Source organism: Balaenoptera musculus, chromosome 2 (genome assembly GCF_009873245.2).
Source record: "Balaenoptera musculus isolate JJ_BM4_2016_0621 chromosome 2, mBalMus1.pri.v3, whole genome shotgun sequence".
Taxonomy (NCBI): domain Eukaryota; kingdom Metazoa; phylum Chordata; class Mammalia; order Artiodactyla; family Balaenopteridae; genus Balaenoptera; species Balaenoptera musculus.
The window spans coordinates 83217306-83232683 of record NC_045786.1 but is presented as its reverse complement, the minus strand read 5'-3'; the positions used below and the strand labels follow the sequence as shown (position 1 = coordinate 83232683).

General features: G+C 33.5%; 2 protein-coding genes across 5 annotated transcripts in view; one reads left to right on the top strand and one right to left on the bottom strand.

The window, feature by feature from the left end:
* The window catches only part of FAM227B (family with sequence similarity 227 member B), a 268773-nt gene that overhangs the window by 147220 nt on the left and 106175 nt on the right, over positions 1-15378 (bottom strand). The gene's annotated exons all lie outside the window — the stretch shown is intronic.
* Positions 1-15378, top strand: part of FGF7 (fibroblast growth factor 7) — a 61847-nt gene that overhangs the window by 43252 nt on the left and 3217 nt on the right. The gene's annotated exons all lie outside the window — the stretch shown is intronic.

Below are 15378 nucleotides of genomic sequence, written 5' to 3'. Positions count from 1 at the left end.
TGGAAGCGGAAAAGTACTAGATACACATTTGGTAATACAGAAAGGGCAAATGTGATAGTTTCTGGTAAGAGTTTGGGGTGTCTGGATCTCCTTTTTAATATTTGTACTATCTTCCTCAGTAAACTCATATTTTTTATTTCTTTTTCTTTTCATTTTCAGTTGTTGAAAACATAACTAATCTGTATTAAACTCTTCATTTAGACTGCTAGCAAAGAACGTGTGCCTAAAACTTACTAAAAGCCAAGGACCAAAATGGCTTTAAATCATGATTTAATTTTTCAATGCTGATTACCATCATGATCTGAAAAGCAAAGTGTTTAGAATTATTTTATTGCCTGGGTGGCAGAATATTTAAATATAAATTAAAGAGGGAAAGAGGATAGATTACATTATATATCTGCCAGACAGCAAAACTTCACAGGACATATTAAAGTTAAAATAGAGGGATGAAGTGGATGTGTGGTTTATCTTCTAAGCTGGTGTCTCTATGAATTAGATGAAGCCTACAGATGTGTTGACTCCTAGAGCTAGATGTATGCAAAGTGTGAATGAGAGTTTCCATAACTTCTTCCTTTTATGACCATTTCCCCTTTCAGTTTCATTCTTGGTGTCCTTATACTCATTCCCTTCTAGCACAATCAAATTCTGCTGTCAGAGAAGATATAGTCACTTACAACATAGTACGAATTTATGTCTATGTTTTACGCATCCAAGGTATATATATTTTTGAGCCTTATCTCTAGTCCTATGTAATAAAAAACTTGGTTCCCTCTTGGAGGTATCTTAGACTTGAGGAAAAGTCAGAATATGGGAGAGATTTTCTAGGTAGTAGGAAGAGATTATTTCTCTTTCACATACAAATCTGATATTTATCTCACATCTACTGATATGGTATCTGTACCTATTCTGATAATTTTGGAGCCATTTTAAGGACAGTAAAGTGTTGTATTTAGCAGATGTAAATACTTTACATGATCAGGTAAAGAATTCTTTCTGAATAAAAGTATAGAACCTACAGAGATAACAGGACAAAGAGTATTTCTTCCTGTCTGATTCAGGGAACATGCTTTCCCCGGCCCAAAGGGGAAAATTGGCCCCCTTATGTTCCAAAGAGGCCATAAATGATAAGGAAAGGTCAGTAAATTGGTATAGAAATTTAATTCTGTGTAATACAGTTCAATGATGTTCCCATGATATTATTCAGTAATATGCCACTGGAATCATCCTCTTTGTTGCACAACTGAATAGTTGCTTCTAATTCTGGCATAGTTCTAACCCTGCTGAAACAAGCTGTTGCAACTTAGATTCTTGCAAAACAAAACACTGCCATCGCTGTACCACAAGCCAATGTACTTTCTAAAGTTTTTTTCTAATGTTTCATTTATTTTCTTAATAAATCCCTGAATGAGCGACATGATTCTTTTTACCTAACCTGACAAGTCATTTAAGTGCTTTTTGACATCATTATAGAATAGATATAGGATTGATAAGAACCATAATTGATTTACCCCCCAGTGATGATGACAGTGTGGAATCAATTCTCTTGTTGCAGAACATTTCAGTTACATTTGATACCGGCAATTATGCAATCATGTGGAACTGTTTTGAGTTTCATGCTGGTTTGATGGGAATTACACTTTCTGGGTTTCGGTAATAATTTATCTATTTGTGTTTCTTTTATGCTGGTTTTGATTTGATCAGTTTTCTAATTTCTTTTAGTGTATTCCAAAGTTCTGTCTTAGATCTGTTATTTAACAGTTACAGGGCATGCCTTTTTAGGGTAAAGTGATCCAAAGACAAGATTAGCATTATCACCCACATGTATCAATTGTGTTATCTTACAACAGTGGATTCTGGGGTTTGTGAGCAAAGTAAGAGAAACTGGAAGCTGCTGGAGGTCACTACCTCCACAAAGTCCTTTATGTCACCTACTCCAAGTGGAAGCCAATAAAGAAATGCAGGGAAAGTGAATTCATTTCTTTCCCAACTCGACCCTGAATTATTGCCTCTGGACAGCAAAGTCAGTGTGTGCGTAGCATATCCACCTGCTGGTCCTAAACCAACACTAGCCTGAAAATAAAATTTGCCTTTCACGTTAAGCAGTCACTTTGCTTACCTGATGGAACAAATTTATTTCAAACTAAGATAATTTGGTGTTTGTCTGTTTTACTATAACTTTTGAGGAAGTCAATTTTGAATAACATGCATACATTACTAAAGGTCACCTGCTTGTGTTTCAGGTTGACACCTTGAAACAAAATACTGGCAGCTACACGTTCTTAAGCAATTTTCACATTCTGATAAAACTTGGTTCATGATAGAAGTTCCAGGCGTAAGTTGTTTAAAAGAAAATAAATGACTCATAAACTATCTGAAAAATAAATTGAAGACTGAAACAGATTTAAAGTAGTACATGAGTCTTTTATCTTCCTATAAGCAATTTATCTACAATGGTCAATATATGATTTATGTTACTCTGCTTTCGAACACATTTGCTTTAAAGAATCATTCCTTGATTAGAGGTAAATGCATCATTCATTTCACTGAGTACCATCTATAAACAAAAGTGCTACTTCTTTCAGAGATACTTTTAAAATTAAACATAATTCTATTTGAAGGGTGTGGAGCATTAAAATTTGTTTAATCATCAAAATATTTTATATTCAGTTCTCATAATTATATACAATTTATAAACATTATTTTATTTCATTCTAAATCTCAGACCAACAAATCATTTGGCTTTTAATGGCACAACACTTTTTATTCCCTTTCTTAGAGTCAGAACAGTACAAACAGCTTTCTTTTTGTAGTCAAAGCCAAAACAGTGACTTATGGATTAAATTACTAGTTGTCACTGAGAATTCAACAAACTATTTACTTAAAGATCCTGATTTCACTAAACAGCAGACTAAAAGTAGTTGAGGAGCTCATTTATAACAACTACTGGCATCAGTGAATAAACTAATCTTAATTACAAAGATCTTGTCACAACTAAGCTATGCCTTTAAAAGTGGTTGATAATAGCAATAATATGATTGAGAAGCTACTGGCTAAAATATATTGCCATTATCTTTCAATATTTTATGACTCCAGGAAGTTATAATAATAAAAAAACAAATTCAAAATGAAAAAAATGGCAAGGAAAGAGCTGAGGAACTATCTAGTCACTTCAAACCAAAGAATTCTCATTTCCATAGTATAATTAAAGAGTTCAATGATTCCATTTTATCAATGGAGGAAGGTATTAAACAGAAAGAGTAGTTATGCTTCAATACATGTCTCAATATCATTCCCACTAGTAAAATTTAAGCCCTGCATGCAATGATAATCAAACTGGGACATTTTGATTTACTTCATCTTTTGAAGACCTCAGTATTGTGATCAGAGCATGGAAAATGATGAAATTCCAGGATGTGATTGTAGATTACAGATTAAAGGGGGAAGCAGGCTTAGAGGAGTGTATGTAAGGCTACAGATATTCCCCTTTAACACTGTGAATATCGGGAATGCTGGGTAAATATTAAAAATTTTAAAAACACTAACGTTATCGCCATATTTTTAAAAGTCCAATAACACCTGAAAACTTTTGGTGCTACACATAATTATTTTTTATTGCTAACAAACAATTCCGTTAACCTTATACATCTAGCACAGCTAGAATTTAATTGTGGATTTAGATCACAGAGTAATTTGCTTATGCAAAATTTAGGAACAAGATACAGAAAAGTGCCATTGCTTCAAACTCAGCATCTTCATAAAACTCAACACATTATTAGTCCCACCCCAACTTCTTCTCAGGTACTCATTCTCAAAATTAGCCAGGTTTAAAATGATCCTTGACTTCTCTAATTCCCTATTCTTATGTCTTAGCCTCAACATCCATTGGGCCTAGAAGCTGAGGAAATGGGCACAGCAAGAGGAATGAGTAAATGGGATAGAAATAATTTGAACCACTGTTGTCAAGAATATGTTGAGTATTTGTGTTTTATCATACTTACTGAAAGAAGCTAGGTTTAACATCAAGGTGGTTCATTCCAGTATTATGCTCCACTTCCTAGAAGATTAACAAAGTATACAGGCCATGACAAGGGAACCATCCAGAAAGAATGAAAAGAAATGTTTCCAGGAACTCAACGACTAGCCAGGAGAAATCCCAGGATGTAAGGACATCAGTGAACTATTGGGAGTGACTTGGGATGTAACTGTTGTGTCTGTCCTTGTGTCTGAGACGGCCACCAATCATGTGTAATAGAAATATAAGCTGTTTTTCTTGGCTAGATGTGATAGTGAAAAGGCTTGAGATTCTCTTTTCTATGCTCCAGCTTATTAGAGAAGAATTTTTAGAGTGGGTTTAAAAAAAAAAACTAAATCACGGAGGAAGCCAAGAAGAAAAAAACTAAAGAGGCTAGGGGATCTAAACTATCATTAAGAATATGGCAAATGAAATAAATATAGATGAGAAAGAGAACATATATGCAGAATACTGAACATAGTTAAGTACCCAATAAATTGTTTTTTTCACAAATGAACAGTTATGCTGTTCTAACCAAGAATGGTGAATCAGGTCTTTCTGAAAGATTGGCAACAGCATCTCATGCTTTATGTCACAATAAGAAACAGTCAGAAAAGCTTCCCTGGTGGCACAGTGGTTAAGGATCTGCCTGCCAATGCAGGGGACACGGGTTCGATCCCTGGTCTGGGAAGATCCCACATGCCACAGGGCAACTAAGCCTGTGTGCCACAAATACTGAGCCTGCGCTCTAGACCCTGCAAGCCACAACTACTGAAGCCCGTGCGCCTAGAGCCCATGCTCTGCAACAAGAAAAGCCACTGCTCACTGCAACTAGAGAGAGCCCATGCACAGCAACAAAGACCCAACACCGTCAAAAATAAATAAATAAAATAAATACATTTATGAAAAAAAAAAGAAAAGAAAAGCTAGCTGAAATTAGGTCATTTGCTACCTAAGAAGCAAATGAACACATGCTTGACATAACTCACTGTGGCGTGGGGGCAGGGTATTCCTGATGGGTGTATCAATGTAAAGAAGGACTGGTGAAGATTCATCAAGCTAACTGAGTGCTGACACGTGTAGGAATGAATGACAGCACCAGAAGAAACTTGGAATCTCTAGCGATACTGAAGTTCTGAATAGGAAAATGAAGGGCATGAGAGCACAGGTCCTGTTTTCATTCCTTCGTCTAGTTTAAATTCCTGACTTCAGAAGTGGAAAAGAAAAAAACTATGAAAGTAAGTACCTGACTATTAACAATAGTTAATAGGACTTCCCTCTGAATACAGAACTTCCCTTTCTGGCTGGTGGCTTAGAATAACTGAAAAAATGGGCTCCTGTATTTTTATGTGCATTTTGTGAAGAATGTGTCTGATGGGAAAATGAAATTGATGTGTATTAGTTAAAGATTTGGTTTGGCTTAAACAAAATCATTTATTTCTCCATCCAATGAACACCTAGAGAAGTGACAACTCTGCTCCATAAAATCATCTGAGAGTTAACAGGCTCCAGTCAGCTCACAGTTACACAATCACTTTGTTCTCATAATCTAGGGTAGAATCCATATTCCAGCAGGAGAATGGAACAAAGGAAGAAAAAGTGGGTATAAGGGGTTCCTGTTGGCTACCCCTTATGGAAGATTTCTGGGAGTTGCCATGGGATATTTCACTCCACTTACATTGCATCAGCTAGAACTTGGTCACATGGCCAAACTGAACTGCAAGGGAGACTGGGAAATGTAATGTTCATTATGTGCAGCCAGCTAAAAATTCTACAGCTGTGGAAAAAGAGGAGAATGGAAATAGGGGAATAATAAATAGTCTTTGCTCAGAAAGTGGGGGAGAAAAATGCCTGCGTGTGATTGAATGAATGAATGAATGAATGACACCATGCTGTCATAGCATGAATATTTAAGGACTGCAGATATGACAAGGAGAGAATAGGAAGCCCAGTATGCCTCAAGAGAAAAGAGCTAGGATCAAAACTTATAACTTCTAATGGGTGTAAAAAAGCGCAAAGTGCAATGATTAATAGAAGATGGAAAAGAGCTACATAACATTGCACATTAGAGATGAAGACATCTCTCAAATTTGCTGATGACAAATAAATGAAAGGAATAGCTAATATGTCGGGTATCATACTTTTCTAATATACTCATGTATCATTTACTTGTAATTATTCCGTATCAATTTACAAATAGGATTTAAGGTGGCTGAATTAAAACTTTAAACATCTGACAGACAGGGATATTGAATATTAGACAGAAATATAAAGACCTGAACTTTAGTAAAAAAAAATCACATGATGACAAAATGGCGATGTGATTTACTTACATGAACAAAGTCTTGTGCACTTTACAACCTCAATATAAGCCATCAATGTGTCACTGCTTCTAAAATAGTTAACATAATCTTAGGTTGAATTAAAAAATTCAACTAATCATTTCTCCAGTGATTTTAAGTATATCACCCAGCAGTTTCCAAGGTGCTTGGCGGATTAAGTTAACTAAAGGCATAATCTTCTCCCAACTTCTATATATTTTTGTAAAAAATCAATTTTATATTTTTCCACTTTAGAAAAGAATGGTTTGAGTGCCTACACAGACATATCAAATATAGATGCCTGGCAATTAGAGAGATGAGACAAATTTGCTCATGACTTAGTTAACTAATCCTTTCACTACATAATCAAATCATGATGGTTTTCACTATTATATAAATATGTTCACTCATTGTCATACGGTGATAAATTTATAACCTTAACAGGCTGTCAGTTAATAATAGGAAGCATAAAGGATGAGTTAAATATAAGCTAATAAGAAGCATAAAGATAACTCCACAATTCACTTTTAGATACTCTTCTCCAGATCGGTAAAATCCCAGTGCCTAGAATGGGGTCTGGCAATAGTAAACACTCAATGAATATTTGCTATAATTTCATATGTTGCAGAAAATACTGTGACAATCATACTGGAGTTGGCTTCACTTTTTTGGGGGTATAATGACTCTCTCTATCTGCAGTACTCTATTTGTGGAGCACTACTACACTATTTCTCCTACCTCACCATTTAAAAACTAGATGAAATTGTAAAAATAAATGACCTAATCTTTTAAAAGCATAGAAGTATTCTATTAATCAGATCGGAGTAGCAAAGTGTATTTTGTCACCTTTAACACTATGACATTCATATTTTAATCTACATTTAATTTAATACATTTCAATTCTGCACATACCACATAAGATCATTTTGAAATTTTTTTTCCTCAAAGCATGCTTTAAAAATAAAGAAATAAATCATGTTAAAAGGGATATCTGATATTTGTCTTTATATATAAAATATGAATTATTATTTTACTTAAACTTTATAAAATAACCTTGAAAATATGCTAATCTGAAATAAAATTTCTTTTTGATATGCACACTTTTTATTATATCAGTACTCCAAATTAATGAAATGATTAAAAATATTCTTAAGGAAGATGGTGAGATTATATTACTGTAGTTTATGGTCTATATTAAGGGAAATAATGAACAGTATTCTGTCTTGGGCTATCTATATAGATCTAGTTCTTGCTGAGAAACTGGTTTTAAGTAAGTAATGTAACTGGTGAAGAGTCTGGAATCCATGCAGTATAAGGTATGGCTGAAGAAACTACAGATGCTTTGCCTGATGGAGGGGCATGACCAATGTCTTCATCTCTTTGAAGGGATGTTATGTGGAAAAGGTTTTGATTTATTCTGCATAGCTTTAGAGGATATATCTGAGAGTATTTAGTAACACCTAGGATCAGAGCTACCTATAAATGTAATGAGTCACTTCAGAATTGGTAACCTACAATAAATTAGTGTGGGTACATAGCAGACAGATACATACATCAATGGGACAAAACAAGATAGCCAATGTAAGGTAAAAGAGAGGCATTGCATCAGTAAAAAAAGTAATGACATATTTAATAACTAATATTGAAAAAATTAGCTAGCTATTTGCAGGAATAAAATATCAGTTTAGAGTTTCATCTCACATCATATCCCAAAATTAATTCCAGATGAATTTAAGAGATATATTTAAAACTTAAATTACAAAAGCTAGAATAAAATGTATTTCAGATAGTGGAATGTAAAAAATACTTTTAAGCATAAAAAAATACAATAAATTATCGAAAAAGATACATAGATATGGCTACACAAAAATTAACCATTTTAAAATAAATTAATAGATCAAGGTAGTGCAGGATTAGAGAAACAGTGAGAATTAGGAATAGAACTAGGGATGTTGAGAGTGCCAAAAGATGCAGAGAAGAAATTTATGACTATTGAAAAACTCTTGAATTTGGCGCTGAGGAGGTCATTGATGGCCTTGAAGAGATAAAGCCATTAAACAGATTAAAAGTTAGAATGCAAGTGTTAAATTGAGGAAAAGTGAGCAGATATAGTCTACACGTTCAAGAAATTCGGTGCTAGTGAAAAGGAAGCGGGATAGTCTTTTGAAAAGATTTCAGAGTTAAGGGCAGGGACATTTTATTCATTTGGCCCATAGGCACAGAGCCTAGAGCCTGTGAAAACATCAAGCTTACAAATATATTTAAACCTTTGAAATTTAGATATTGACAGTAAAATTTGACAAAAAAATAAAAAGAGATTAGCAAATATTTAACTTATAAAATATATCAAGCCAACTTCATTATTTATTAAATTTATCAATATTTTTCATAACATTTGAAAACAATTTGATAATTTTTTTTCACTTTGCAAGAACTCCCTAGAATGTACAATATTTGCAGAAAGTTGATAGCAAATGATAAATAAAATGAGTTACTTTCGGCCAAGTAATTTCAAAGAAAATTTGTATAAAACTTTAAAAGTTATAAAATATTGTATCTAATGAGAAATATGGATGTATTTTAATGTTAGATTGGTATAGGGTGGTCTTGGGAAATAGTAGTACTTAGGGTCTATGAATATCTTAAAACAGCCTTATTGAGAGAAAAATTTGGAAAGTGGATTTTTGTAATCAAAAGGCAATGAAGGGAGGGACTGAAGATGTCCAAGAGAGACACAGTATACAGAATCAAGAGTCTATTGCTCTTTGAAGTCAATTCTTTTGAATTTACAATATTGCGTGTGCATGCACACACACGTTTAATAATAATTGGAGCAATCACATGCAGGATATGTAAAAAATATAACACTAAGATACAGGATTTTAATGTGTCAAATACACAACACATATTTAGAAAAATTCTTTCCTGTTCTTGTAATTGTAACAGTGTACAAAAATCAGAGCAGTGTAAATACATTTCTTAGCCTTACTCTTTAATTAAAACCATACTAACATTAAACTAGTAACCAAGGTGATCAAACAAATGTTTTACATGTTTTACTATTTACTTACATAATTTAATTATAATTTGCAACTTGATGTTTTAAAATATCACTAAGAAATTCTCCAGACATTTTGGAATATATTGAGCATTTCTGTATGCATGTGCCATGGAGATTTTATTTATAAACCTATGTATGTAGAAAGTTATATGAAGTGGCCAAAACTATTTAACCTACAATAATAAGGGTACAATATACAAAGTACAAACTGCAACTAAACAGACCAGGAGAAATAAAATTAATTTAGAAAAGGTGTTTTCAAACTTTTTAGACTTGAGACAACTTTACACTCATAAAAATTATTGAGGACACCAAAGAGCTTCTGTTCATATGGGTTATAACTACTGATACTTCCTGTATTCGAAGTTAAACTGAGACATTTTGAAAATATTTATCTATTAACTTAAAAATCACAATAGCCCATTATGGGTCAACTCATACTATTAGCAGAGGAAGAAAATCAGGCTTATACAAGTCTAGTAATTTTCTCTAACTACTCTGCACATCCAATTAATTTTTCTAAAACACAATTTATATCCTGACATTTTTCAAATTTCAAACCTTCGATGACTCCTCATTGTCTACAAACAAAAGTTAAAATTCCTTAAATTGGCAATCAAGGCCCTCAACAATCTCATCCTAACTCCTTTTCCACCTTTTTCTATCTCTTTGATACGTTTCCTACTCCAGACAGATAGCTCTAATTTCAATCTTCTGAAAATAACTTACGAATCGTTGACTCTACTATCTTACATATACTTTTATTTATCAATTAGCATGACGTTTCCATTCTACCTATGTCAACCTTATCTATCCTTTAAGATGTAATTCAAGTTCTATCTGTTCCTCAAATCCTTCCTTGACCACCTAGGATATGTAACACCTCTTTCTTCTGAATAATGGTTGAATTGATTTTCCATCCTGTTCTTTTTAGCATTTGGCATATACTGCTGGGTATCATTCATTTTTGTTTTCTGTAGGAGGAAATACTAACTGAATTTTGATATGTATTTTATTAATATCCAGATATTTTGATGACATCACAATTAAAGTCACCAGATCAGGTTTCTAAAATATTCCTGGACCTCAGTTATTTTTCTATCCCAATACACCTGAGAGATATCACACACGAGTGTAGTAGTGGTCTGTATATAGAATATTTGTATTTCCTACACTTCCCAAAGTGTGTTTGCATTGTAAACTTACTCCTTGTAACTGTCCATATTTCACAAAGAGAAGTCATTAACGTGGTAAGCAGTTCTTAATCCATCACCAAAGACATTAATAGTAGTAATTAATAACAAACCCCAGAAGTACTACATATTTGGGATAAGAATAAATCATAAAAAGTTCCACTACAGTTGACTCTTGAACAAAATGGGTTTGAACTGTGTTAGTCCTCTTATAAATGATTTTTTTTTTCAATAAATATGTACTAAGGTAGTACATGATCTGCAGTTGGTTGAACCTGTGGATGCGGAACCTACAGATACAGAGGGCCGACTCTGATACATGGATTTTCTACTCTGCCAGGGTCGGTGCCCTAATTCCTGCTATGTTTAAGCGTCAACTCTATAGTTTCTTATATACTCAATCATATAATATTATTAATTAAAATCTAGACTGTATTTTTTAAATTAATAGACTTTTCTTTAGAACAGTTTTAGATTTACAGGAAAAAATGAGTAGATAGTAGAGTCCCTACATACCACTACCACTTCCCCACACAGTCCCTCTACTATTAACATTTTGCATTAGTGTGGTATATCTGTTACAATTAATGAATCAGTAATTACATATTGTTAACTAAACTCCATAGTCTACACTAAAGTTCACTCTTTGCCTTGTATAGTTCTATGTGTTTTGACAAATGTATAATATCATGTATCCACTATTACAGTATCATATAAAACAGTTTCACTGCCTTAACAATCCCATGCTTCACATTTTCATCCTACTGCCCTCTTCCCAAGTCCCTGGCAACAACTAATCATTTTACTGTCTCTATAGTTTAGCCTTTTCCAGAGTGTCATACAACTGGAATCACACAGTATGGAGTCTTTCAGACTGACTTCTTTCACTTAGCAATATGCACTGAAGGTTCCTCTGTATCTTTTTGTGTCTTGATAGCTCATTTCCTTTTATCGCTGAAAAATATTCCAAAGTGCATATGTACCGTAGCTTATCCATTCATATGCTAAAGGGCATTTTGGTTGCTTCTAGTTTTGATGGTTTAGAATAAAACTCTGTTGTGGACTTAAGTTTTAAGCTCAATTGTATAAACACTTATGGCAGGATTGATGGATTGTATGATAAGAGTATATTTAGCATTCAGTAAGAAACCAAACTGTTTTCCAAAGTGGCTGTACCACTTTACATTCCCACTAGCAATGAATGGCAGTTCCAGTTGCTCTGCATCCTTGTCTGCAAATGGTATCTTAAAAAATTTCAGTCATTCTAATAGTTGTGTAGTGGTATCTCGTTGTTTTATTCTGTAAGTCCCTAATGACATATAATGTTGAGCATATTTTCATATGCTTATTTGCCATCTGTGTATTTTCTTTGATGAGACATCTGTTCAGACCTTTTGCCCACTTTTTAACTGGGTTGCTTATTTGTTTATTGTTGAGTTTTAAGAGTTCTTTATTTTGGAAATACGAGATGTATTTTTTGTGTACATGTATGTATGTATTTGGATGTACTTCTATGATATAAAAATGAATGGAATCTATAGCCTTGAATGTAATATAAACATATAATGGTGAAGATTTTCCATCTAACAATCCCAGCTTGACAGAAAATCATAAAAGTCATTTAACGTTAAAATGTTTTTCTTTTTTGGTACCAATTCTTAGTTTTAACGTGCCCAAGAAAGTATATTTGGTCGAGGACAAAATTAAATGTTCTGAGTGGCCTAATAACCATTAAGCCACTGTTTCCACTTACTTTCAACTTTAAAATAATTCTTAGTTATCATGCTAGAACATCTGTATTAATATATGGCCCCTCAAAACTTTTAAATATAAATCTTAAAAGGTTCAGGGAAAAGAAATATTGAAGGAGCTGGGATTGGTGGATTTTTACGTGATCAAACACTAAGAATTTTTTTTCTGCTAACTCATGAAAAGACATGGAGGAACCTTAAATGCATATTACTAAGTGAAAGAAGCCAACCTGAAAAGGCTACATACTCTATGATTCCAACTATATAACATTCTGGAAAAAGCAAAACCATGGAGACAGTGAAAAGATCAGTGGTCTCCAAGAGTTGCGGGTAAGGGAGAGAAATGAACAGGCCGAGAACAGAGGACTCTTAGGGCAGTAAAAATACTCTGTATGATACAAAAATGATGATACGTGTCCAAACACCAAGAGAAAATCATAAAGTAAACTATGGGCTGTGGTTGATAATGATGGTCAATGTAGGTTCATTAATTATAACAACTGTACCACTCTGGTGGGGGATGCGATAACCGGGGAGGCTATGCATGTGTGGGAGCAGGGGGTAGATGGGAAATCTCTGTACCTTCCCCTCAATTTTGCTGTGAACCTAAAACTTCTCTAAAAAATAAATTCTTAATAAAAACTTTTTTTGAAAACAGGAAAGTTAAAACACTTTAAAATCTGTAGGAACACTACTTCCTACTCTGTACTTAAATGAAAGAATGATAACTTTAGTTTCTTCATTCTTGGGTTTTCTTGAATAAAAAAGGGCACAGCACACGGGGCAAAACAGACCAGAAAGTCAGGATTGATAGCGTATTAATTCTGCCAGTACTACTTAATGCTCTTCCAAGCAATATATTTTTAGGTCTGTTGATTTCCTAGTGAAATGATTTTTTAAATATATCAAACAATATAGAATATTACTGTGTCAGGAACCTTGCCATTTTCAAGTCTGTCCTCATCCTGGTTAAAAGTAGAATCTTTAAAGATTGAACATCTGTTCATATGCTTATTTGCCAACTGTGTATCTACTTTGGTAAGGTATCTGTTCAGACAATTTGCCCGTTTAAGTTGTTAAAAATCTAAAGATTTTTTGATGTCCTTAACCCCAATGTGTGGAGGGATAAGATTAACAATGTTTATCACCTGTTGAGTGTCAGAGTGTAACAAAAATATGGTGGGCAACGGGCAGGCAGGGGATAGAGGAAAAGGGTTTAGAGGTGGGACAATATGAATATATTGTCATGACTGAACCTGAAGGGAAAGTGTCCACATAGCATAATCAACAATACCTCTATCATTCTATAGTTATATTTTGTAGACAGTTGGTCTATAAACGAAAAAGCCAGCAAACATGACAGATTTCATTCCCTAATTAAAACTGAGCATGAAAGATACTCTAAGCCTATGCATCAGTACTCTCCTTTCTAAGAGAAAATATTGAATAAAGAGGGAAATAGCAGGAGAAAGGGACTAGAAGGAAAAAACTGACTTCAAAACATTTTACAGTGGTAAGATCTTTAGAAATCAACTATTCCGTGTGTTTTTAAATAGATCTATTTACTCAATTTTGAAGGTATTGCAAATTGGTTGAATCAGTGAATTTCTTTAGTATTCTTCATTATATTGATATAAACTTAACCTATTTGGATTCTGCTGCGTAATAAATTATTTCCCTTTGATCTTCCTTTGTTGAACAAGAAGAGTTAGCTGCCACATAAAGTGCTCCAAGAGGGCAGGGTTTGTCTCTGAATTGAGTCTAGCACAGAATTGGCTCTCACTGAAGATTTGTTGAATTTTGCATGAATGCATCAGCAACACATCCTTCACATGCTTGTAAGCAATTGTTAACATTTCCCTTAGCCTCTCCTTCAGGGCTGTGTCTCCAGAAGTTTTCTTTTCTTTTAATTAAGGTGTATCTACGTGTGTGTTGACATATGTGTTTTGCTGTTTATACTAGATTTTAACTTCTAGTTCAGAAACCAGTGCTGTTTTTCTTAATTTGTATCCTAACATTACCATACAGTTCTATGCATTCTGACAATGCTTCATAAATACTTTAAAAGATAAATATCCATTCATTTGCATTTTCTTCATAGACCTCAATTTCTAGATGAGCAGCTGTAGAACTCTCAATTGGATGAGCTCTGACTAGTGCTAAGCATAGTATAGTGGGAAAATGGTTTCTATATGCAGCATATATTGGAAACAGATAACACATATTAACTAGGCTACATTAATCCTGATGAAATGGGTAAAAATTTTATTCTCCAGATAGGAAAACTGAAGCCAGAAGAATAAATAAGAGAATGAAGTGAAGGCATGGAATAAAAAATTAGAATTTCCTCCACTTAAGTGAATATTTTAGAAAACAGCTTCTGGAAACTTGATTTATGCAGATAATTTTCACTTGGAATTTTCTTTGCATTATGTTAAGCGCAAGAAAGAGAATGTCTCAAGTTGAAAGTATAATTAACAGTAGTTACATAAAATGGTTCACTAAACTTTTAATTTCTACGCCATTTAAAAAAATTGAGAGTTTTTTACAGTAGTTAGAGTCATTAAAATACAGCACTTTAGGAAATGATATATAATGAAACAGTAAGTTAACATTCTTGTGGCAATTTCAATAATGGTTAAAAAATTAATTAAACGGTGTAAAGTTATAAAATATTATATGAGCAGGACTCATAATTTGGTTTTAGACTGTGTTTTCATTATCAAAAAACTCACTATCAGTTTAAAATATTTAATATTTTTTAGGGTACAAATGAACTTATGTACAAAACAGAAACAGAATTACAGATGTAGAAAACAAACTTATAGTTGCCAAGGGGTAAGGGAGGGGAGGGATAAATTGGTAGACTGGATTGACATATACACACTACTATATATAAAATAGATAACTAATAAGGACCTACTGTATAGAACAGAGAACTCTACTCAGTACTCTGTAATGGCCTATATGGGAAAAGAATCTAAAAAAGAGTGGATATATGTATATGTATAACTGATTCACTTTGTTATACACCTGAAAC